This window comes from Ischnura elegans, chromosome 7 (genome assembly GCF_921293095.1).
Source record: "Ischnura elegans chromosome 7, ioIscEleg1.1, whole genome shotgun sequence".
Classification (NCBI taxonomy): domain Eukaryota; kingdom Metazoa; phylum Arthropoda; class Insecta; order Odonata; family Coenagrionidae; genus Ischnura; species Ischnura elegans.
Window position 1 is genome coordinate 99174468 of NC_060252.1, and position 27768 is coordinate 99202235.

Below are 27768 nucleotides of genomic sequence, written 5' to 3' on the forward strand. Positions count from 1 at the left end.
TGGTAATTGAATAAGGCCTCCACATTTCATAACATTGTTAATATGTATTGAGGTAGCTCGTTCCTAACAATTATGAAGTTTTCAGCGGGCTTAGTAAGCAGCATCTATAATTATGACCGGCGATATCTAAGGTCTTCATCCCGAAAAACCACCGTAGTACTTCTTGAAAATGGAAATAAAAAAATATAAAGGTATTATCTACCGAAATCCATTCATTCTAAATACCACATCAACTTATTTATCAGCCGGTTGTTATTCACAGATTTAAACAAAAAGGTGAAAGTAAATCATTGAATAAAAAACGGCCGTAACTTACCGTCCCCCTGGCAGGTTGGAGAATTTCAAGCTTTCGGTTTGGGAAATACAACCTGATGGTTAACAGAAATGAACTTAAATCTTTTATGCCACACAGAGAGAGTGTCTTACATTTCAAATTTAGTGGCATTATTTATTGATTTTCCACTATAGTAGACATGAAATATCGAAAATGGAGGAGAACATAGAACCGGAGGTTTCAAGTAGAGCTATGAACAAAGTGAACCAGGTTCCGTATGTTACCAAGGTTGAAAGGAAAAAAATCCGTGAGTAAATACACCAGAGGATGAAGTTCGCCATGAAAAAATATTTAACTTAGCCGGGATTCGAATCCGGATCTCCTGATTGCCGGTTAGATGTGTTAGCCAGTTACACCACCAAGCAGGTGTAACTGGCTAACAAACCTGACCGGCATTAGGGAGATCTGGGTTCGAATCCTGGCTAAGTCAAATATTTTTTCATGGCGAACTTCATCCTTTGGTGTATTTAACTTTGCACCCGTGTGCGTGTTTGCGTACTAAGTCACTTGTTTCTGTAGTGCTTTGTATTCCGTGGGTGGTTGGTCTGATGGCTTTGATAGGCTGTAGAAATCGTTTCATACGATTTTATGGTGATATTGTTTGATTACGTGTTGTTCATTTCGATTGGGAATTTTATTTCCAGTAAAAGTAATATTCACGAAGAAGAAGTGTCTTAATTAAATCCATCTTGAAGCATTTCACTTGCTAACTTGTTCCGTTTCCAATCATATTTAATACCAATTTTTGGGTTTTCAATGTTCTCCATAGCTTTTGGCCGTTGTGCAGCTATCTTGAGTGATCCCATGCATTTACAGGGTGGAGAAGAATAGGGTAGTTTCCTTCATCAAAGAAAGCGAAAGGCATTGATTGCGATTTTTTACCCACCATTAGTGTATTCATAATACACAAATTATTCGGTTTTTGAAATACCGGTTTTGACGAATGGCAAGGGTAAAATTTTATCCTCATTTGAAAAAGGCCAGATTGGCGCCCATGCGATTCCACTCCACGTGACGTCACAGGGACCTAGTTTCTACACGAGAGGATAGGAGTTATACATCGTCTGAGGTTACCAATGCATGCATGAGGCACAGAGCTCAGGGAAACATGCGTTAATAATCATCTATTAAAACTGGCTTAGGTCGGAAAGTTTTCTTCGTTTGATAAGGTATTAATAAACCTTTTTTAAGCCAAGCGCTACCAGCCAGCAAGGTACTCAGCTACCCGCTAGCATCCTGCGTCCTATCAGCGCTCAGAGCCTCGATCAAGGCCACCTCACAAGGCGGGAGGGGGAACCAGAAATGCGTCGCACGGACTTTTTCCCATCATTCCTACTTACGCGTCGCGTTTTCGCGCGCTTGAAAATTTTCACTTTTCATTTAATCGCGAGAAATAGCTATCGTCATTTAAAAATCTAAGAGCGTGAAATACGTACTCCAGGAGTAATAATCTTTCTATTTAGGCAATAAAAAAATAATAGGAAACCACCCTATTGTTTTAAGAAATTTTAACTATGGCAGCAAGGACCAAAATTACCGATAATATTTATGTTGAAAACGGACCATTTTTTAACTACATAATCTTTGAGCAAAGTGCCCCGATTGACTGCGAGTTTTCCATGTTAATATTTATAGTTGACATAATTTTTCTCAACCGTTTATATACCCAGAGGATGCAAAAAACAGTCCGTGGTATACACCCGAATAGCAAAAAAAGCAACTATTTTGCGCTTGGCACAAAGATTGAAATAGATAAATGCCGATATGTGCATGGGAGGAAGAGTTTTTTGCTATCAAAACTGCGGCATTGGGTTGGATTAGGGCTTTAGTAAAGGGTGGAGGGATAGGACTTAACGAAAGGATGTGCAATCGGTTTCAGGATGAGCCTTCCCACCCCCGCCTTTGCTTTTAAGCCGTTGGCAGTCGCGACCGCCTCGATACTAAGCAGCTTAACTAACCGTGCCTAATTGTTTACCCTCAATGGACCGACTTCAAATGTCCCTGGCAACGGATACGCGGGCAGAAGTAGGGTGGAAATTGAAAGGGACGCAGTGGAGTTGGCTCATGGTAAAAAAAAAATTGAGGCAGAATTAGACCGAAATAAGCCTGAAACCCCAAAATAAACACTATCATGAACATTTATCTTTAATTGCGTAGCACTGCATGAAACAAGTGACTTTGTATGCAGTCACGCGTGCGATTGCAAGTTTATAAGCACCAAGGATGATCGCCATGAAAAAATATAAGAAAAATACTTTTTCATGGCGAAATTAATTCTTGGTGTATTTTAATTTCGTATCCTACCCTGCTTAAAGACACACGTAATATAATACACGGATCTACTGTCTTCTTTACGAGCTCTAGTCAGTGATTAAACCCCAAGGTTGGCTTGGTTAGGTGAGGGTAGAGCTCTTCCAGAACTAAGCTACTGGCGTATCGCACTCCTGGGTAGGGGATCAGTTCCTCTCCTTGGATAACCTCGCAAAATGAGGATTTTGTATTGGGGTGCGGGAAGGTTTCATCTGGGATTCGAACCCGGGACCCCTCGATAAGCAGACAAGTGCTTTACCGAATAGATTACTACGCTCCCTTACTGCCTTCCTTAGCTAACAAATTTATTTAGACTGCGAGGTACTAAAAAGTGAGAAGGGATTGCTGAATATATCTGCAGGTTATCATCAATAGGGTAGTTTCCTTCATCAAAGAAAACGAAAGGCATTGATTGTGATTCGTTACCCAACATTAGTGTATTCATAATATACAAATTATTTGGTTTTAGAAATCCCAGTATAGACGAATGCTAATGGTCATTTTTAACCTCATTTGAAAAAGGCCAGGTTGGCTCCCATGCGATGCCACTCCACGTGACGTCACAGGGACCTAGTTTCTATACGAGTAGATAGGAGTTTTACATCGTCTGAGATTACCAATGCATGCATGAGGCACAGAGCTCAGGGAAACATGTCTTAATAATCACCTATTAAAACTGCCTAAGGTCAGAAAGTTTCCTTCGTTTGATAAGGTATTAATAATCCTTATTTGAGCCAAGCGCTACCAGCTAGCAGGGTACTCTGCTACCTGCTAGCATCCTGCGTCGCATCAGCGCTCTAAGCCTCGCCCCAAGGTCACCGCACTTGCGACGGCGGGAACCAGAATGACGTCACACGGGATTTTCTTAGTATTCATACTTAGCCGTCGCATTTTCGTGCGCTTGAAAATTTTCACTTTTCATTCAATAGCAAAAAATAGATATCGCCATTTAAAAATCTAAAAGTGTGAAATTATTAATCCAGGAGTAATAAACTTTCGATTTAGGCAATGAAAAAATAATAGGAAACCACCCTATTCAGTCATAGGTGCGGATTAATAATATACCACTGATTTGTTTAGAGGGTGAAGTGGTAGGCTATGGGATAAAGCACTTGGTTTGTAATACAAGTGAGCTAAGCTTAAGTCATGGGTGAAGGTTTCGGATGATCGATCACAAAAATAATCGCTAATGCTTGGTGGACCAGCGAAAGGAACTGGCCCCCAGAAACCTAAATTTTGGAAATTAACCCGCCGTGGCTTATGCTGAGCTGAGTTGTACCATCAACGAAACCATTCTTCGTTTTCAACCAATGAATGAATGAGTGACAAATTTCATTTTAGGCCACGATGGAAGTATTTATCTCTATTAAAATACCAAAAAATGGGCAAAAGTGAAAATAGATGATTCTTACATAAGTTCATGCATTCCTGAAGACGACAAATTTTCATAAGACTTGTGGTTTCATTGTCAATTCAAAATATTCCACTGCTCGCAAATCCTCGCGTCCGGACTCTCTTATGATGGAAGTACAGCTATTTTTTTCACAATAGGGTGGTTTCCAATTTTTTAATTACCTAAATCGAAAGATTATTACTCCTGCAGTGCGCATTTCATGCTCTTAGATTTTTGAATGACGATGTCTATTTTTCGCGATTAAACGAAAAGTGAAAATTTTCAAGCGCGTGAAAACGCGACGGCTAAGTAGGAATGCTGGGTAAAGTCCGTGTGACGTATTTCTGGTTCCAGCTCTCGCCGTGTGAGGTGACCTTGGGGCGAGGCTTTGAGCGCTGATACGACGCAGGCTGCTAGCAGGTAACGCTTGGCTTAAATAAGGATTATTATTACCCTGTCAAACGAAGGAAACTTTCCGAACTTAAGTCAATTTTAATGGGTGGTTATTAAGAGATGTTTCCCTGAACTCTGCCCTCATGCAGGCATTGGTAATCTCAGACAACGTAAAACTCCTATCTACTCGTATAGAAACTAGGTTCCTGTGACGTCACGTGGAGTAGCATCGCATGGGTGCCAATGTGGCCATTTTCAAATGCGGTTAAAATTGACCATTGCCATTCGCCTGAACTGGGATTTCTAAAACCAAATAATTTGTAAATTATGAATACATTAATGGTGTGTAACTAATCACCACCAATGTCTTTCGTTTTCCTTGATGAAGGAAACTACCCTATTGATAATATTATTTATAAAAGTTGCGGAAAAAATATTCAATAAATGTAACCCTCGTAACAAAATCTTGTGAGATCTCTAAGTAAAATTATGGCCCTCCGAATGCACTTAAACCATCGATTTAAAGATTGAGTAAGGGCTTTGCCTGGAGTCGATTCCTATTGCCGACTGTTGTTTAATTTTTAATTCAGCAAGCATATTGAATGAATTTATAGGTCTTATTAGTACGATTTAACCTCTGAAAGAAGTACGGTAGTATGTTGACGTTTATTTTTCATTCATAAATTACACATTATGGTGCACTAAATCTTCTCTTTGAACAATCATTGTATTCTTTAATTTTACGGTTATTGAAGACTGCTTTTAATGGTGTGATTTAATCTTAATATTGGCGACGTAAAGGTCATAATTGCCTCCAAAGAATTAGTGCAAGTATATTCAGATATAGATTTAGAACATTCAGATCCAAGAAATGCAAGGTGCATCCGCTAGAGTGCAACTTTGCGTAAGGGCACATTTTTAAATTGCCTCAGAAACGAGTTTTACTCAGTTTTCTCGTTACAACTTTTAAAACAAAAGTGTGCTACCATTAAGTGACTTGGAGAGTCGGGTGAATCTCCCAGTTTCTCTTTTCCTGCTAAAGGCGGCTTTGGGGTCGGCGCCCTTGCTGAGCACGAACGCGAGTGAGGTAGTGAAGATGAGTTTGAAAACTGTTGATGTGAACATGCGGGCCAAGGAGGCAAAAACTCTTGGCGCTCTCTTTCCGGCAGCATGACGGCGACTTTTGGACTCGTAGCTCAATCCAAGCGATCGTTTCGGAATAGGAAAATGTTTTGAAACTCCCTGTAAGATTTTGTCCTTTTGGGATTAGACCAGAAACTTCGTGATGATGCCATTCCGTACGGCTCGCTACAATGTCCTTTGGGAACTCTAAAAAGCTGAACTATAAATACGTCTTCATTGCCTATGATTTCGTAAAATTTCTTTCATTATAAATGGAGAAGAGGCGCTCGAGATGTGGGGCTCGAGAAGGCGAAGTCGACGGGGAAGAGGAGAAAAAACGAAGTGTTGGACATGGTGGGTGTGGAGAGGAAACTTCTACATGAGATACGAAGGAGACAGAGGGTATGGATGCAGTGAGTACTGAGCGGGGAGAGGATGTTGAAAACATTTTTACGTGGTAGGATGTTGGATTAACGGGGGAGAGGAAGGAAGAGAATAGGATTTATATTGCGGTAGAAATGCGATATATCCATGATAAAATATAAGCTACAAATGGCAATTTCCACTCTTTAATATACAAATTCACTACCGACCATGGTTGAAAATGACATAGAATGTCGAAACCATGGTCGGTAATGGAGTTATATATATTCAAAGAGTGGAAATTACGATTTGTTATTTATATACTAATCATGGATACTCCCAAGGTATATTTTTCATACCTTTGATTCGCGTCCATCTCCTTTTTTGTATTTCCTCGGAGTGAAACCTTATTTTCCTCGTCTTTACACAACTGGATGGATAGATATTCAATTTCATCGCCCGTGTGTGTTTACTTTTAAGCACCTGTTGCACTTAACGGCGAGTCCGGCGGTGATGTTAAAGGATTTCGGAGGAGCGTGGTCACACCGCCGAATGAGAATGGGGGAAGAGGTACAGCGAATCGTACAGCGGAGGGAGGTGCAGCGAAGTTTTTGGAGATTACGTGCGGTTTCAGTTAACCCAAAGATGGATACTCCCCTCTGCTTAGTGAATAATGACTAGAGGAGCAGTTCGTCTTTCTGCAATAACCATATTTATGCTACTCAAATGTTTCGTTAACGATACGTGAACTGCTGCTGGTGCTGGGAGGTATGTGGTGCGCGATCACCATCGGCGAATAAAAGTGGGAATAAAATGTTATGGAGGCAACATTTGACGTATACTTCTCTACGGAAGTGCGGCAATAACAATAACAGCCGCGGAGAAATCAAGGATAGAGGCCTTCGAAATGCAATTAATGATATCATAAATGGCACATGACTCTTTGAAAACATTAGGGGAAACATCCAGCTACGGAAGGTGCGTATTCCTTGAAGTCATCTCCTTTATACCATGAGGGGAGTGATATTTTTATTAACTAATCCATATCACAGATGGGTTAATAGTGCTGTAAATAGGGGAAAAAACCTAATATTGCAGCCATTATAAATGCCATTAATATTGCAGCCAAATTGAATTATATACTTCGTAAAAATTGATTTGTTTCCGATTTTTCGACCTTTCTTACAATTATATCCAGTGATCTAATTACTCGATTGTAAATCACATGGTCGGCTGAAAAAATACGTTTGCCCTTAATGTGATTTTTAGGGAAACAAGGTTTTTTTTGGCGACAAAACAATCATTTCCAGTGTAAATTATCGGTTTCCCTATTGTGATAGTGACGCTCTGCATTGAGGCAAAGAATTTTGTACTAATAATGGAATGAGTGGCTTAATTAATTTTAGTTTCTTTTTGGAATTAACGTAAACCTATCGTTGACGAATTTTACGTGAATTTAAGCATTTGAATATGAGTGATTTTAAGATGTACCTTTTATACTGATATTCATATATACGGCGATTTTAGATCTTCGATTTTCATCAATGGTTCATCACTTTTTTACGGAGAGAAAAATCCCACTTTTTTCATTTAAATAACGGTAGAAAAATAATTTTCCTTGAAAATTATTGAAATTATATTTGTATATCGGGGTGGTATTTTTAAAATTCTGGTCATCTCATAGCCATACGAGTAAGTGGATGTATGTATATTTATATTTTTATCACTCCCATTTTTCGTGTGTGTTAATGAAATCTCGTGCATTGAATCTACGCACTTAAATAAACATGAATTCTGTATCAATATAAGTATTAATTCTCTAGATGCTAATAAATCTCAGATGAATTCGGATACCTCCAACAGTAGGTAATATTGGACTAGTTTTAACTTTCAGAGCACTCCTTTGTGCTTGCCAACCTCCAAGTGGCTTTGAACCAAGCTTTGACCATCCGCCTTAGCCCATTCTTTCTTTTGGGCACAGAATTAATTGAGTTGTCTCAGGTATATTATTCACTGTTGGCTTCATTTACGGCAGACTTGGCTCTTGAGTCTCTAATCCACTCCGAGGTTTGTGGTCTTTCCTTGTTTCTCAGTGAATATAACTACTGAGTATTCACCATTCACCATGCAATGCTGTCCAATGTTGTTAATTAGGTATATTAAGCGTATCGTCCTGCTCTATTTAACAGGCCCGTTTCGGTGGATAATTTGTTTTGAAAAATTTAAACACGAATTTTGCAATGTTTTCTTTCGGCTTCATTCTTTCAAATATTGCTTATGCAAGAATTAACACATTATTGATTAATAACGGTGCGATGAGCCGTAATTTAATAATTAGTTTTTCTTTGCCTTGTTTAACTGTTCTTTTATCATTTACAATTTCAACGTCAAGGCTGGTTTGGATACGTGAGGGTAGATTTTTCCCCAAATATATCAAATCAAACATTTATTACTTAACTATAATGCGAGATTAATTATTTTGAAAATTGTAATTTACGCACAGTCAGGGCAGGAAGGGCTGTTCCTTTCCCTGAGTTAACTAGGGATTAGAAAATATTTGTTTGAAGATGTCCAAAGACGTCACCTTGGTTTGAACCCGGGACCTTTCTGCCAGTAGCCAATCATTCTACCCATTCAGTGGCTACGCTCTGTCTTCTATAGACAGTGAATCGAGTCATTATTCTCCGAAAGGTTGTCTACTTCTGCAATCAGTGTACTTTATGGTACTTTTTTCTGTGTAAAGCAATTATCCATGTAACAACGTCATGATGGGTAATGAGATCGATTTATTAGAGTGGGAGGGCAATAAGGGAGACGACAAGTCTTAAAATTTGTGGTCACTCTTCAGAACCTGGCGATTTTCATTTACGCTTTGTTGATAGGAGGAATTGACTTCAATTAACCATTCGAACCACCTCAGTCCCACTAATTAAGAATTTTTAGATTTGAACGTCTTTCAAAAAGTGAGCCCCTCTGCTGCCATAAGTATTTTAACCTCTTTAGAAGCTATTCTAAACTGTTTAGTTTTCAGTTTAGGTCTTGGGGATGAAAGTCGAATTTTTTCAGATAAATTTTTATTGGGAATACAGGATTCTTTATTTTTATCTGGAATTTTGTGCACATTTTTCGGTCTGTATGCAATCAATTCTAATATAATCTCATATGAGATGTTACAATCATTAAAAATTAAAAATATATCCCCAAGGGGAATGCATAGTTCACTATAATATGGTATTTTTCTATCTCTTACGCTTATATATAGAATTTAATAAGAAAAGGAGTTTTTGGAGTTTAAAAATGACGGAAAATGATTATCCGTTGAAAAATTTTGATAGTTTTAAATCTTTGATCTCCCTTGAAAACAAAAAATTCATGTTCATTGGATGAGAGAGTCTCATATACAAAGATGAACTTAGTGACTACGTCACACTGGCGTTATGCCCTGTCACATTCCTCTTCATCATATACTCGTGAATGAGACCGCGTTATCGAGTCACGCTTCCGTCAAAGCTTTGATGCGTAAATCATCATTTCTGTTGACTGAGGCGCGATGACTTTCACTCCCGTAGCTCAAGCATTGGACTAAACGCATCGATTTATCGATCTTCATTCGGTCACATGCTTGGAAATTTTATTTTTGCCGTAAAATGTCCGTTACAGAATATGGATTGCAGCTTGGAATTGGCGCATTTTTTAATTTCCATCGGAATAGGGAGCGAGTAAAGCTTTTGAGGATCGCCAAGCAAAAATATGCGCGGCACGACCGTCGTGAATTTAAGTGGGAAGTCCACGAATGGGGAGGGGTTGCCAGAATACTTCTTAAATACACCATGGAAACCTACCTTAGTCGGTAGAATAATAATGAAAATATTTCTCGGAATTCATTTTTCTATTTTATCTGCAACAATTTGAGCAATAATAAGATCGCGTAAAAAACAATTTATACTCGGATCTCATTTCGAGTAGTTACTTATACGATTTCTTATCAGTTATCATTAATCATGTTGCGGAAGATCGTCAATATAATAGATTCAATATTCTTTAAAGGCTCTGTTCATTTCCGTATGACTCATTGAACGATTTTTCTGCTCCTTGAGTTATATTTAGGTGATAAAGTTAAAACCAGGACTGAAGTAATTCATTCCTCTATGTGTGCAGATGCCGCAAGGAAAATGAAGTAACCGCAATGAGGCCACTCGGTGTGAATGCTAATAGTTTAATAAACAGCGAATATAAAACGGAAATGTATCACAGGGAAATGTATTTTGTCAACTTTAATTGCTGGAGATATATTATGGGTCTTGAAGTTTGTTATGGAAAGTCCTCCGTACTGAGTAAGCTAAGTTGCTCATACTCAGCTAATTTATTTATATTGCTGGTAGTTGATTCACTTGTTTTGAGTTAGGGATTGTAGCAGCGTCGAAATGGAGGATAAGACTGACATTATTTAAAAACATGGCTTCAGAGGCCAGTTTTATTAATCCGAGTTTCTTAATCGAAATGCTAACGTTGGACCATAATGTCGCAGTAACGCCTACTGGATGCTCTGTTTTCGCCTTTAGAGGTGGAATGTAACTCTCTTCACGAAAATAAAGAGATCAAAAATGTCACAGCGGACTATTCGCCGTTCGTCATTCGCCAGTTGTATAACGAGAGGACATGGAACATCGCCGCAAGCGTGCATGACGAAAAGGGTAATCGGTGCATTGGATATCCATTTCTTGGGGAAGCTCATGGCACATTTTTTTGTAATTGATATTGTGAAAGAGAGTGGACATAGATCCGAAGCGTTTTACATGCGCAGCTAGAATAGTACTGGCCGTAACTAGAATAACCGTACAGGGATGTGAATTTTAAAGATATTTACATTTAAAATTCACCAACTCTAGATTTATTTTGTGGTATTTCATTATAAGTTTTCCTGGATATCAGACAATTACCACTTATTTTTTATCAGGGCACGACCCGGGTTTCAATGAATTATCATCATCTTCAGGCGCAAATTTTGATTTTTTTTAAATTATCAGCGTAAAATTCAATGAATTATCATCATCTTCAGGCGCAAATTATGATTTAAAAAAATCATAATTTGCGCCTGAAGATGATGATAATTCATTGAAACCCGGGTCGCGCTCTGATAAAAAATAAGTGGTATAAGTAATTGTCTGATATCCAGGAAAACATTTAACATTCACGGAGTCATACGAGTTCATTTGGAGGGGATAAACTTACCTACTAGTTATCTCGTGACAGATGTATAGATTGTTCTGTTATTTTTATGAAAGCAGCTTTTGCTATTGAATTCATAAGAATATATTCCTACGGTCTGCAATATGAGATGATATGATATTTATGAGATTTGATTTATATTTCAAGTTTTATCAGCTCTCAGGGTTTTAGTAAAGAAAATAATCGAAATATCAGGTCGTATATTCTGTTTTACATATTTTATTATCAGTCTAAAATTAATAGTGTTTGAAGCCGAAAGAGGCCAATCGCTGCTGTTTCTTTCCTAGCATTCTATTTTCTGTCGTCATAAACCCTCCTTTAGGGGACGCAACTCTAGTGCTCTTTTAGTGTGATATTCTCACGCAATACTCGTTTAAAACGTTTTCTATCGTCTTGAAAATTTCGGCGTATATCAAGTAGACTAATTGGCTATAATCACTCGATTTGCAAGTTTAAAAAAGTAATCTCACTATCTTCTTTTATATCAAGGATTTAATTTTTGAGATACAGGTAAAGGAAAACAAAGATCTATTTCATTTGTATAGAAATTTTCTTGGCAAAATGATAAGTTGTGATCCTGAAATGCGTCAGAAAATTCAGGCAAAGTACTATTGGCCGAGCAATTGACTTACTACTACGTAAGGTGATAGAAACAGTCTCCACTGGTATACGAAAGCCCATATTAGTAACTACGTCCATAAAATGCAAGATCCTTGTTACATGCAAGAAAGGGTACATAAAGTTTGTGTTCATTGAACACGTAACAGTGGGAGCCAAAATTGATTATATCTTAAAAACTTTTCCTCCAAATCAAATCATCGGACTTGTTGCTGGCCCGTGGCGTCATTATTGGTGAAAACATTTTATAGATGAACTCAATAAATTTCATTAATTCTTCTTGAATTCCTTTCTAATCGTAATTTAATTATTATATGTTTCTTGGTAGAAGATCCATGTGTTTAAAATTTATTCATATCATTTTACCTTAAGAAATGCATGATAAACTGCAATGACAAAAACTAGCTAGGCGTAGTAATTATTGTAGGCTCGAAGATTTTCGCGGCGTTGATCAGATGATCTCTGCATTCTCTTCGGGTTTTCACCGCGTCCGTTGGGTTTTGGCGACAACAGTTTCGCTGACATTGCAGTCAGCATCTTCAGGTCGAAGGTGAAGGACAAAATCCGAATGGACCTTTACGAGGGAATATATCAAGTGCCTTGCTCATGCGGAAAATATTACATGGGCGAGACTTGCAGATCGATGAAAATCCGATTGCAGGAACATCGAAGGGCTACTAAAAACAAACAGCACCAACTCTCAATCATATCTGAGCATGCTTGGAGTGAACCTGGACACAACTTACTCTTTGAAGACGCCATAATAATAGCAAAAGAAAATAAATACTTCCCTCGCCTTATCAGAGATGGCAAAAACGCCGGAGAATTTTAACAGGGATCAAGGCTACCACCTGCATAACGCATGGAAAAGGATTCTTCAACCACCAACCAATGGTTGACCAGCAATGAGAGATGGACAACCACCGACCAATGAGAGAGCAGCAGCGGGATGAAGAGGCCTATATAAGGCGTAAATTTTCCGAGTTAATTCACCTTAATTAATTTGATGTAATTAGTTTGAAAACTTTTTTATTTTAATAGCTGATCTTTATAGATTTTTATGTGCCAAATCCAAACCTGGCCTTAGTTTTTTTGGATCACCCATAGTTTCCAAGCAATATGCATTTAATATTTAGTCTAATACCCCTATACGGTATACAGGGAAATCAATGAAACACTGTGTTGCATCATAAAATTGTTTGTATTTACTACGGCGTGATAATACAAGGTTCACTTGTAAACTGGAATTGGTCTACATTTTCTCTCCCTTTTTTCCTTGAAGCTTCTTGTGTAGCTTTTTCTGTGATGAATCGCTTGCTGAACTTCTCGGTGAAGTACCAACGGTAATCCCCATTATCTTCCGTCATTAGACCTACTTTTTCAATTTTATTAAACTATAAAAAAGATGTTAAATTCTAAAAATATAGCTTGATTTCATTAATTTACCAGTAAAATGTGAATAAATGGTGGGTGATACAACTTTAAAACCATCATATTTGGATTCAGCAACTTGAAAAACATAAGAACAAAGTATTTTCAGTAAAAAAAGTTTTTTCATGTTTGGCCTGTGCTATTGTTCACTTTTACCTTGAGATAATCACAAAATTTCTCGCTAATGTCTTCAGCATCAAGAAATTTCCCTTCAATCTTTCGCAACCGAATTACTATGAGTGGTGGGTTGAATGGCAAAGGCGAAGCATAGAGAAGTATAGGGAAGAGACGGATACGAGAGTCAAAGACCAGAGTTGGATAAGCGGCCATTCCCCCCACGTGCGTGGATATACCCACACTCGAGTCCGCATGAATCGTTTCTGGAAGCTGGCCCAAGCGGAGTCGGGGGAGGTTTTTTTTTCAACTTCGCGGACGGAGCGTAGGATGGGGGAGGGTGATGACTGTTTTGAGGAAGGAGGGGTTAGGAGGGGAGGGAAAATAAAACGGGTCGGCCGCTCACAAAAGCGGGGATTTTATGAGGAGAGCTTCGAAAGCGAAGGCGGGGGCGGGGGGGGGGGAAGGAGTAGAGGGGGTAATGGCGAATCGACCATGTTCCTTATCCCGAGCGAGAGGGTGATTCAGAAGAGGTGAATACAAATGGATGGATACATTGAGGAGACGAGGACTGCGCGATTCAAAACAAATACTTTTCCCCGTGGCCATTATTATCATAAAACCCTTACCCGGTGACGTGCGGTCTGAGAGACCGCTGCGTTTCTAAAATTATGAATATTTTCGAAATTGCTATTTCAAAATATCTATGATCCTCGTGAGAGTCATAATTTTGTATAATAAGGACATGGCACTCTTAAAATTTGACGTTTTTATTATTTATTTCTGAAAATTTGCCACTGAATTTGAGTATCGGTCTGTGAGACCTCACGCCACTAAATTGGAAGTCCAATAAACATAATGCTGGTGGAAATGATTCAAAAAGTTGTTAAAAGATTTCCTAGTCATTTTTCAAGAATAATAATTAAAAATTTATAAGGAAGCATTTCTAGTTGCATAACGTGTTTAATTAAATACTTACTTAATTAAAAAAGCACCACAGTAAAAATAAACACCAGTTTTTTGATCCTGTTTCAAATAACAATTTTTACTGAAAAAGTTGGTTCGTATTTGGAATGCATAATATTAAATATAAGTTTTATAATAGTTGAGAAATCGAAGAAACATTAACCTAAGCAATGCAAATGACTTTGCAACGTTTTACGAATTTTTGTTTTATTGCGGTCTCCCAGACCGCACATCACTGGTAGTGTATCAAATTATTTCACGTCAATGATTAAGGGTTAAAATACTCCACAAAATTCCTCAAATAAAATTACTTTATGAAAATTTGGTAACAAACCCTGATAGGCAAACTTTCCAACATCAGGATAATACACATATGGCAACACGTCCCGACCCAATAAACTCTCTATAAAAGTAGACTTTCCAACATTAGAGTCTCCCTAAAATATACAGCTGTTTTTTCTTATGTCCCCGATCATTATTGGTTTTATTAAACCATAATACACACTACATAGCCCATCCGAAATACGAACGGTCAACACGCTTAAAGCATGACGGATTTCCTAACATATTACGATACTCACAATGGTGATTCTGCTAAAACCTATAAATATTCTTAAGCTCTACTACGAAAGGATGACAGAATGAAAACTTTTCAGTAGTCTCAGCCCATTTGGCAACTCTATAATTAAAATTCAACTTACTTGTGGACACGTTCGTCAACAGGTCAGTATCCTCCTTGCTTATGCATGGAACAGGTGAATGAAATCAACATTTTAAGGAAACGGTAATAGCTCTTAATTAGTTTTAAAAATTATTTGCTGGAAAAATATTATTTTCTTAACATACATTTGCAATTTTTGCCTTGAGTGGGGGGGGGGGGGGGGCAGCTGCCCCCTCCTGCCCCTCGCTGGGTTCACCCATGAGTTAATGCACCAGTAAATCATTAAGGCCCAAACCCTCATCCCTGACTTAACCTGCGATATTTTGCCGCTGGTATTTGAGGCATGATAGGGTGGTTTCCTATTATTTTTTTATTGCCTAAATCGAAAGATTATTACTCCTGGAGTACGTATTTCACGCTTTTAGATTTTTAAATGACGATATCTATTTTTCGCGATTAAATGAAAAGTGAAAATTTTCAAGCGCGCGAAAACGCGACGCGTAAGTATGAATGCCGGGAAATCTCTCCGTACGACGTATTTCTGGTTCCCGCTGCCGCCCTGTGAGGTGACCTTGAGGCGAAGCTTAGCGATGATACGACGCAGGCTGCCTGTGGGTAGCTGAGTACCCTGCTGGCTGGTAGCGCTTTGCTTAAATAAGGATTATTAATACCTTATCAAACGAGGAAAACTTTCCGACCTTAGCCAGTTTTAATAAGTGATTATTAAGACATGTTTCCCTGAGCTCTGCGCCTCATGCATGCATTGGTAGCCTCAGACGATGTATAACTCCTATCTTCTCCTATAGAAACTAGGTCCCTGTGACGTCACGTGGAGTGGCATCGCATGGGCGCCAATCTGGCCCTTTTCAAATGAGGATAAAAATGGACCATTGCCATTCGTCTAAACCGGTATATCTAAAACGAAATAATTTGTATATTATGAATACACTAATGGTGGGTAACGAATCGCAAGCAATGCCTTTCGTTTTCTTTGATGAAAGAAACAAACCTATTTGTTTTGGGGAGGCCTGCCTGATGTAACTGAAGTTTATTGCCAACAAGTATTCTAGCCGGCTATAATTAAGACTTCGGATTGGATCCGTGCATTCCAAAGGAGCATAAGTCCATTCAGAAAAGTTTTGAGGTAGACAACTTTTTTTCTGTGTATCATCATAGCCACTACTACTATAGGCATATCGAAGCCTTCACTTCGATCTTTCCTCATGGATAGATAGCGCACTACACGAAAATCCATTTATAGACTGAAATGTTTGAGTAGGAGCTCTACTAGCCCCAAAGATAGCAAAACTGTTGTTTATTCCTAAATCCTACCTAGAGGACGTATGCCGTTTTGGAATTCATGACTTTTTTTGTAGTCACCGCCGTAAAATTTTAATTCTTAGGAAAAAGCAATGTGTCAGTTTATAAATTGCAACGCTGGTTTTCATTCTTGAATACTTTTACCGCTAAAGTATTTGCATAGATGCGTTTCATATACTTTTGCCCCTATCAACAGGCTGTGACCGATGGAGGAGGAGTTAGAGAAAACAAAACCGTCTGCGTTTATTATTTTTCTTGATTATGCTTTCTATAGATCGATATCCGCGATATTAGATCGTGCTTTCTTATTTGCCTTGCTCGGATTTATGGCTTCGGACGTTCTTTCCCCAGGATCATCCAACATAACCGCCTTCCATGTCCCTTCCCTTAACTCCGCCCGATGATGGGAAGACACGTGGTGACGTAATTCTTGGCAAGGGATCCATTAAAAAAAATCGATTAAATAAAAGACGGAATATGGACGTCGATCAAAGAGAAGTTTTCCGATCGGAAGCGTTAAGAATTTCCGCTGGAGATATCGCTTAAAATATCAAGGGAAGGCCAGGGTGGAAAAACAAATTATACACGATTATTTTTTCCCTCGAACTAGCAACCCGTCTCTCCATGGTTTTATAGCTTCATAATATACCTAACATCTCTTCATTTGGGTGTTTATGGTCGTAAAAGTTGGCCTATGAATCATTTTTTATGTTCAACTTTGATCGGAGGGTAAATGTGGAAACAGGTGAATTTTGTTGCTTGACTAAATCTTTGCGAATTCGACTTCTCCGTGTCGTAAAATTTTTGATGTTTTTATTTTTATATTCTAAGACGTCCGGCATTTAAAACTCTAATTTTGTTTTCAAAGACGGAGAGGTGTAACCCAAGATAATTCGTGAAATATTATTGATCGTTTCTGGTTATGAATTGGCGTTAGTGAAGCATAAGATTATACAGTATGTGATCACATGTACCTTTTCGGCGTTTTTCTCTCGATTTTTCGTTAACGTATGTAGAGTAATAATTTTTTTAGCCGTTGCCAACCATTTACAGCTAATAATCCAAATGTAAAATTGTTTAAACAGTCGGATTTCAAGCTGAGCTAGTGAAATTTGCTGAAATTAAGTATTTTGTTTCCTCATCATGGCATTTTTTTAGTCCTCCATTTCAGAATGTATACTGCCTACGTGTGTAAATCTCCTTGACGTCTCTCCACGTTCCTCTGCGATTATCCTAGCTACGAGGCCACGAAAGAGCTAATGGATATTACCTACTCTATCTGAAATATAAATGATTCCCTTTTGTGGAAATCGATACCGTCTTATTTAGCGCTTTTACGTACAGAATTATTTTGCAATGACCTCACTCCGTTGTCACATTTTCACTTTTAAAATGATGGCTGGTATTTCCCGAGGATAGTTCAAACTAAAGTCAAATGATTGATGCTTCCTTGGTGACGTGCGATTTTCGCATACCTAACTTAATACTGGCAATAACTACGCTCTGTCGTCGTATAGTCTTTGAGCTCCAGTTAAGGTGATTACGTTTGGGTTTCTTTACGCGTAAGATGGGGAGCCGAGCGTAGCGTGGGATAGGAAATGTGAAATTATGAGGGATTGAATAGCCTGTGGGAAGGCGCGCAACCAGAAGCCGTGTTTGAGCGTGGGAATAATGCTTTGGAGGGACAGGGGCCAATTTTGAATCGTAAGCGTAAATTATTGCAATCGCGCTCCAATGGTGCAAGCATTTTCAGCATTAAAATTCAAAGGGGCTCATGGAAAATACTAAATGATGCTATCTGATCTTGATATAACGCAGATCTAGAAGGCTCAAGATGGCTTTGTGGCATCAAAATATCCATCAATTAACATGTTGTAATAAATACTTGCGATGTTTCTCGATTGAACATTTATTGCAACCTAGTTTTCAGTGTTAGCACATCTTCATCAAGGCGATGAAGACATAATTCTGGAAGATCTTAATTAATTTTATAATCTTGGAAAATTATAAGTATTTGTTTCAATATGGAAACATTCCACTCCATGTGGCTGGAATCTTCGGATTTTATTCGTTACTTAGCGTCGAGGGTGTGGAGTAGTTGTAAATAGGGATGGTCGGATCGGATACCTCGGATCCAAATATTCGCGGATATTGCCAATCATCGGGTACATCGGATCCAAAGTCGCGGAAGACATCGGATCTGGATCCGAAATTTTAAATAATAGCTTCAGTGAATGCAACACCCTTCATGTTACCAAAGTTGTATACTTGAGACATTTGGAGTGATTAATTTATTATTATTTATTAGGGCTGAGTTACTCCGGTCCTCGAAGTTAGTCTAAGCCATGGGCGTGAGAAAATCAAACATCAAGTTTGGGTAGTTGCAGTATCTCTTCCTGAGCCACCTCTCATTTCAAGGATATTATTTTTGCGTGAGACATCCGGGATTTGAACCTGTGACCTTTCCGATCTGTAGCCCAGCACTCAGTCCAATTGGGCAACCGACCTCCTTGAGAATTATAAATATTGCCTGTATATTCCGCAATCGGTATGGTAACATATTTTTAAAATTTAAGGTGACCGATAAAGAACTCCACCGAGTTGTTCACGGAAAAGACTCCTTCGCTCTCTCATTGAAATAAAAATGCAACTTCGTGATAAAAAATTCTTTACCCTCTGCACCGCTAGAAAGCACTTATCTCGCCAAAACTTTTCCGTGAGAAGCGATAGCGGCTTGATGGAATTTTTTAGCGCTTTGAAAACATTATCACGAGGGAGTTGCGTGCTCGTAGAGAATAGAAATTCACCCTAGAAAGTGACGAATCTTGTTCAGTGTGTTTTTCGGGGAGGTTGGAACGATGTACGTTTTTCTGAATAAATTTTCGTATTCATTTTAACTTTAACGAAATCAGAAGTGAGAAAGAAACAATCCGTGTATTTCATTGGTACTTTTAATTATATTTTATCCAATAGTATTTCTCATATTAAAGCCTACTTTTCAGTTTTCGCTATTCGTGAATTATTTGATGAGACAAAAGAACATAAAAACCAAAAATTCATCCTTTCTTCCATGTGATTGATTTAATACTAGTATTATCGTTAAACTACATCGCGAGCTAAGGATTCGTTTGCATTTTTTTTCATTTTTTCCTGAGCTTAAATTAAATAACCACGTTTTTTGGTAAACATATTCAGGTAATTTTGGGAGTTGGCATTCTGAAGGAAGGATTAATTTCACTTCTGTGTTGGTTGCCAGCGAGTTGTCGGCTCTAATTTATGTCTACATTTTGATATCCGACTTGGGCTATTTGACCAAAAGGGTGGTTTTCTATTAATTTTAATTGACTAAATCGAAAGATTATTACTCCTGGAGTACGTATTTCACGCTTTTAGATTTTTAATGACGATATCTTTTTTTCGCGATTTAATTAAAAGTGAAAATTTTCAAGAGCGCGAAAACGCGACGGCTAAGTATGACTGCTGGGAAAAGCCCTTGTGACGTCATTCTGGTTCCCGCTGTCGCTGTGTGAGGTGACCTTGGGGCGAGGCTTTGAGCGCTGATACGATGCAGGCTGCTAGCAGGCCGCAGAGTACCATGCTAGCAGGTAGCGCTTGGCTTAAATAAGGATTATTAATACCTTATCAAACGAAGGAAACTTTCCGACCATAAGCAGTTTTATTAGGTGATTATTAAGAGATGTTTCCCTGAGCTCTCAGTGCCTCATGCATGCATTGGTAATCTCAGACGATGTAAAACTCCTATCTACTCGTATAGAAATTAGGTCCCTGTGACGTCACGTGGAGTGGCATCGCATGGGCGCCAATCTGGCCTTTTTCTAATGCAGTTAAAATTGACCATTGCTATTCGTCTAAACTGGGTATTCTAAAAACCAAATAATTTGTATATCATGAATACATTAATGGTGGGTAACGAATCGCAATCAATGCATCTCGGTTCCTTTGATGAAGGAAACCATCCTTTTACTCAGCCTTGATGATGATGCCTGAGACAGGAACCAAAACTTAGCCGAAAACGAAGCCATAAAGCCAGTGGGGAACCCGATAGAGTTTCATCTTCAGCCTGTCTTTGAAATTTACTAGTTTACCAAATCAGAATGAGAGGCAAATCCTTTCCCGACCCTTTTTTTGTACTTTCTTAATAATTTGTAATAATAATAATAATAATAATGGACGACAAATAATAATGGACATGGACGACACATCAATGACCTCAATCAACCATATGTTGATAAAATCTCATCAAACAAATGGTTGTCATTGGGTGAACTTTATGGAGAAACCGAAGGGTTCATGCTTGCAATACAAGACCAGGTCATCCGCACTAAAAATTATGCAGAGTACATCCTTGGTGATAAAAGAATAACAGATGACAAATGTAGAAGGTGTTTTCAAGTACCTGAAACAATCCAGCACATTATATCTGGCTGTAAGATGCTAGCTAATACAGAATATTTAAGTAGACATAATCAAGTTGCAAAAATTATCCACCAAAAACTGGCCTACCAACACAAGTTAATAGATACTAAGACCCCATATTATGTGTACCACCCTGAAACAGTGCTTGAAAACGGCGAATTTAAAATCTATTACGATCTGCCTATTCAAACAGATAAAACTATAGCTAATAATAGACCAGATATAGTGTTGATTGACAAGAAATATAGAACTTGCTACATAGTTGATATTGCCGTGCCACTGTCGCATAACATCGAAAAGACAATTACAGGAAAAATTAACAAGTACCAAGATCTGGCAATAGAAATAAAAAGAATATGGAATATGGAACAGGTTTATATAGCTCCAATTGTCATCTCAGCTACCGGTATCATCCCAAAACACATACAAAATAGTTTCAAAATACTCAACCTCCATCCAAATACTTACATCAAACTGCAAAAGGCTGTAATAATTTCAACCTGTCATATCACGAGAAAATTTCTCAACGCAATTCAATAGTGAAGAGTTACCTTGGTGAAAACCCGTGCTCTTAACACTTAAGCTACTCAGTGAAAACTGAAGAAAATTTAAGAAAAAGCATAATAATAATAATAACAAGTACCAAGATCTGGCAATAGAAATAAAAAGAATATGGAATATGGAACAGGTTTATATAGCTCCAATTGTCATCTCAGCTACCGGTATCATCCCAAAACACATACAAAATAGTTTCAAAATACTCAACCTCCATCCAAATACTTACATCAAACTGCAAAAGGCTGTAATAATTTCAACCTGTCATATCACGAGAAAATTTCTCAACGCAATTCAATAGTGAAGAGTTACCTTGGTGAAAACCCGTGCTCTTAACACTTAAGCTACTCAGTGAAAACTGAAGAAAATTTAAGAAAAAACATAATAATAATAATAATAATAAATCTAAAAAATGGCACGACCGATGAAGCAACCAACACAGGAGCTGTTCTATTAAATAGAAAGGTAGAAGTATGGGCCCAGAAGGAACTACATGGACGACACATCAATGACCTCAATCAACCATATGTTGATAAAATCTCATCAAACAAATGGTTGTCATTGGGTGAACTTTATGGAGAAACCGAAGGGTTCATGCTTGCAATACAAGACCAGGTCATCCGCACTAAAAATTATGCAAAGTACATCCTTGGTGATAAAAGCATAACAGATGACAAATGTAGAAGGTGTTTTCAAGTACCTGAAACAATCCAGCACATTATATCTGGCTGTAAGATGCTAGCTAATACAGAATATTTAAGTAGACATAATCAAGTTGCAAAAATTATCCACCAAAAACTGGCCTACCAACACAAGTTAATAGATACTAAGACCCCATATTATGTGTACCACCCTGAAACAGTGCTTGAAAACGGCGAATTTAAAATCTATTACGATCTGCCTATTCAAACAGATAAAACTATAGTTAATAATAGACCAGATATAGTGTTGATTGACAAGAAATATAGAACTTGCTACATAGTTGATATTGCCGTGCCACTGTCGCATAACATCGAAAAGACAATTACAGGAAAAATTAACAAGTACCAAGATCTGGCAATAGAAATAAAAAGAATATGGAATATGGAACAGGTTTATATAGCTCCAATTGTCATCTCAGCTACCGGTATCATCCCAAAACACATACAAAATAGTTTCAAAATACTCAACCTCCATCCAAATACTTACATCAAACTGCAAAAGGCTGTAATAATTTCAACCTGTCATATCACGAGAAAATTTCTCAACGCAATTCAATAGTGAAGAGTTACCTTGGTGAAAACCCGTGCTCTTAACACTTAAGCTACTCAGTGAAAACTGAAGAAAATTTAAGAAAAAACATAATAATAATAATAATAATAATAACTTTCTTAATAATTATAATAATAATAATTTGCCTTTATTCGGGCGAGGTTGACACTAAAAAGTTCCCTCTTCCACCTTACCTCTCAATAGCGTCAATGCAAACATATTAAAAAAATGGTATATAAACCTTTACAATACAAAAGATATATAATATACACTATTTGTGTAATGTCAAAAACGATAAGCAAGCATGTGTGAAATATTTGTGTAAAAAAGATTTCTGTTTGTGGGAAAAACGTGAGGATAAGGGTGTAATATCCTTCAGCGAAAAAACCCACTGCAAGAAAACGCCCACACAAGAAGGGGGCGAGAAAAACCTGCGAAAACCTGCTGAGTGAAAGCTAATGTCATGTTACATGTAGTCATGTGTATTGACCAGCTAGATGTAAACTGGAAAGTGCTTTGTGTAGCCTCCTCTTAAAAGATGCTTATGATGATGAGTTCCTAGTTGAAGGGTTAAGATTATTCCATTCCCTACACGCAGTAACGGTAAATGACAGTTCGGTGATGAGGTATAACGAGATTGTGATTCCCTTTTGTGTTTGTCATGTGGACAGTGTCAAGTTTGTCTTATTCTTGTCTTATTTATAATTATATTAACATGCGGAATGCAACACGATAACGCGATGTATATTTCCAGTTTTTCTTCTAGCGTTCTCACGGTGTTAGAAATAAAATAATCGAAATGTCACGTCGTAGTATGTTCTCTCCTACTTTATTACTATCCATTTCCTTATTAGATCAAAATTATGTGATGATTAAAACCGAATTTCGATGGCTAATCGCTACTGTTACCTTCCTACTGAAGCGTTTTCTGTCGTCGTAGCCTGCCCTTAAGAGAACGAATCACTGACGCTTGGTCCGTCTGACCTTCTGACGTAATATTTGTTTGAAACGTTTATGTCATTTTTTAATTTTCGGCTTGTATTAAGTAAACCCTTAACAATAATCACGTTAAATTAAGCCCCATCGAACAAAAGTCACTAATTCTTGATTTACTTTGTGGTATTCCATCATAAGTGTTCCTGGATATCAGACAATTACTTATACCAGATAATTACTTATACTACTTATTTTTCATATAAAAATGATAAAAACTAAGTGGTATAAGTAATAGACTGGCATCCAGGACAATTTAAACCTTATAGAGCTTGATTTTCAGAGTTTATCTTTAAAATTTACTTGTTAAAAAAATCAGAATGTGAAGCAAATCCTTTCTGGACCCTTTCGTGGATTATGTCTCTTCTAAAAAGCAGTATTTTTTCCCATTTTTTCGGTACGAACACAAATACCTCGCGGCTGGGGGCAACGTGGCTGCCTGGAGCTTTTACCGAGTGACCTGCATGGTGTTTTCATTCCTCACCCCTTTCTGATTTCGACGTATCTCGCGGAAGTATTTGAGGGCATCCGGGGAACTTTGGGGCGGATAAAGTAGCCTATCCCAACTGTCCTTTCCCGGCTGCTCTTTCGTGCTCCGCGTTAGTCCCTATGGGGCACGGGATTACGGCCGAGTTTTCAACTAAACCATGTTACATGATTTACCAGTTTGAGAATAAAATATCTTCAGAAGAAATGGAGAAAAATCCCATTTCACTCGGACTTCGCTTGGCTCATAAAGTATGTAACTATGGGTCGATGTAATTAATTTAATTTTTAAACTTAAGACATTTTCACTAACTCTTGCTTTACTTTGTGGTGTTCTATTATAAGTTTTCCTGGATATCAGACAATTACTTATAAAAGGAAAATAAAATAAGTGGTAGAAATAATTGTCTGATATCCTGGAAAACTTAAGAAATTTCACCGTTCTTGCCTTTTCTGTATTCTGCGGATACCATTTTATGAGCCATTTTTATGGGGTCTGGTTAGCGTTTGCTGTAACACGATACAACAGTAACGCTACCTTAAAAATAGTTGAAATTCATAGAAAAGCAGATTAGTGGGGAATGACCGTCAGTTAAGCCAGTGAACTAAAATTAATGAGTGATTGAGCTCCATTTTTCGTGATCTGTAAAGAAAAAAGGAGACTTTATAAACCAGCCGTGGCAGTGGTCACGGAAAGATGTAATTAAGATTTACTTAGAATAATTTCAGGTAGGTATTAACGTATACCTGCATCACGTATCTCGTCAATTATGTTGCGTGGGAAAATGAAATTGCCCTATGACAATTGTCAGCGGTTCTTTTCCGAGACTAAAGCTTAAAGAGGCTTAAGTAAGTATTTTTCTACATAAAATTTGGCATTGTACTCTTTGTCTCGTCTATTATTTAAATTGAAATTACAAATGGTAAGGTGATAAAAGTTACATTGGTTTTTTGTAGGGATGGTCGGATCGGGTACCTCGGATCCAAATATCCGCGGATACTGCTCTTCATCGGATACATCGGATCCAAAGTCGCGAAAGACACCGGATGTGGATCCGAAATTTTAAATAATAGATCTAGTCAATGCAACGCCCCATTAGGGTGGAAAGAGTTCCGATTTTCTCTTCTAATGCGCCGTCGCATGCGATTCTTGTCCTTTCCCAAGATTTTTCCTATTTTCATTTCCAAACCGTAGCGTAACAGTTTAGGCGCTGAGCATATAAAGATGTTTAAAAAAACAACAACTTGAATGCCTATAAAAATGATTTTTAATTTATAAAAATATTAAAATGTATATGAAAATCTAAAAATCATTCCTCCGATTGTACGCACCCAGAATAAACTTGAACAATTACTTCGTTTAATGGTAGGAATTTGAAAATGCATTTGGATCCGAAAATATCCGATCTGAAAGATCCGGCTCCGAAAATCAAGGATCCGATCCGAATCCGAATCCGAAAAAATCCTGAATCCGTCCATCCCTAGTTTTTTGAAAAATGTGAAAGTTTCTGAGGAGAAGTTATTTTAGATTAATCAATTATCTCCGAGTATTCATTGTAGTATTGACCAAACGGAAGAGTCGCGTCACTATTTGGATTGACGTAAATGTGGACGTTTGTCCCTTTCCAATTAAAATTTCTTTCCATGAAATAAGAAACGCTATCAGGTTGATTGGAAATTTCTATGGACGAATGATCGTAATTAATTCCAGGAGTGCTACACTCGAGGGATGTTTTACGCTCCAAATCGGAGATAACCTTTCATCCCTCTGTTTTCAAAAAGAGTCGGTAGCTTTCATGACCTTTGCCACGACATCTTTTTTTTATTCCTCTTCGTCAAACGGCCGCTCGGACAGTGGACTCTGAGGGAGAAGGGGAGGTGGATTTGTTGGAAGTCGGCTGCCGGTCAGTGGTCACCCCGGGGTCGATTTCACGCCCTACTAACTCCATCCCGTTGTCTGTGTGTGTGTCCTGGCGACATCAGCGAAGGGAAACAAGTTTTGTTCTCACAATCAGTGCGGGAGGAGGGGTAAAAGCCGGCGGCAGATGACCGTGCGTGTGGGGAGCGGTTAGAGGCACGCAACGAGCGCACAGTGATACTGACATACGTGCTATACATATGTATATTATTTTACACTTTCCCGGCGAAGAGAATGAATAGACTTTTCCCGGGTTTCCGCCCGGGTAAGAAAAACTAAGGTAGCCAGAGGGTAAGAATAAATGGCCACATCTGGGAAACTGCATAAAATAATCTGTACTCGCCAAAAATGGTAAATTTCAAGGCGTACGCCCGTAGAAGAAGTCATAATTGCGATGAGTTTGATCAGAAACTGGTATTTCTAACTATACTTTTTGCAGTATTTACTCGCTTTATGCAATGTCTTATCAATTAAAATGTAATTAACTGTAGTCCATTGTATTTCGTAAAGTTGTTATACCATGATATTAAGTATGAATTGAGTGATTGCAGTAGGACATGCTCTCATCGTTTTTTTATTTGAATTGAATAATATAGACTCGTAGAAATTTATTTTATTTTTTTAGACCCTCATAAAAACGTTTCCCTTCTATAAAAAATTATTTTCATATTGTAACCTACGTACCATGCGCTCGTTATACTTGAAAGTGGAAATATTGCTTACATCTAATCTAGCCATCTGAAAAGTAAACGATCCTAAAGTAACAAATGGCAGACAAAAAGTATAAAACCTTCCATAGTGACCGTGACAGGCCGCAGGCCTTTTTCAGGGGGTCTGGGGGGACAGAGCCCCCCCTAGCGAGCAAAAGCGAGTTAATTATTAAAGTCCACGAAATTTCAATTGTGCAGAGACTCACGACCTTCATGTTTTTCGACATGAGCATGCACATTGCACACGCATCACGGAGTTTGCTGTTTGGCTCTTGCTTTTAATTTTTGCCGTTTCTTGGTAACTAGCGATCCTAATTTCTGTTTAAAATTCTCAAAGAATTGTAATTTTAAATTTTTCCATCAAATCTTCTTGGAGTAAAGAAATAGCTAGTTCGAAGTATTCTTTATGGAGGAGGAAAGTACTTCATCAAAGATAATTACTCGCGACAAGATCTGGAGAGAGTAATATTTTGTTCCGCGGTATTCTAGTACGAGTGATTCTACCGAGGCGAATGTTTTCGTAAGCATGACAATCAATATTGAGAAGAAAATGGATGATTTCCTCTCGAAGAAATTTGAAGACCGTCTCCATTGTCTCAGTTGTTCTGCTGTGAAGATCATCGAGAGCAGTATTTTCATATTTTCATTCAAGTTGAGTTCAAGTTGATACCATGCTGTGAAGAACCAATGGCTCCGCGTATAGGTACGTTAAATAGAAAATTAGCGTGGCTCAAAATGATTTGAGCTGCTGTGAAGATCATTTCAGCATTGATGTGAAAATTATTTCGACACCAGAGGAGTATTACAATTTTTTTAAAATAAATTTATGTTCAAGTTGATGCCACGATCGGAGAACAATTGGCAAGACGGAGAGACACCGATGTTAACGATGCGAAAATTTTACAAATTTAAAGTTGACCCTTTCTGACCCAGAGCTGCTTCTGTGAGAAATCAAAGTCCAAGATTTTTCATTTTGAAAACTTGAAAATTTTGCACTCAGTCATAATTATCGTTGCTGCTAAATATTTCGTCATTACAATTGACTTCATACAATAATGTATAGTTAATTCATTAACTAAATAGTGCAGAAAAGGCGTACATTTCTGATGTTACTTGGGAGCAACATTGGGTTACAATGGGTTATATTGAAAGTTAACTAGGCAA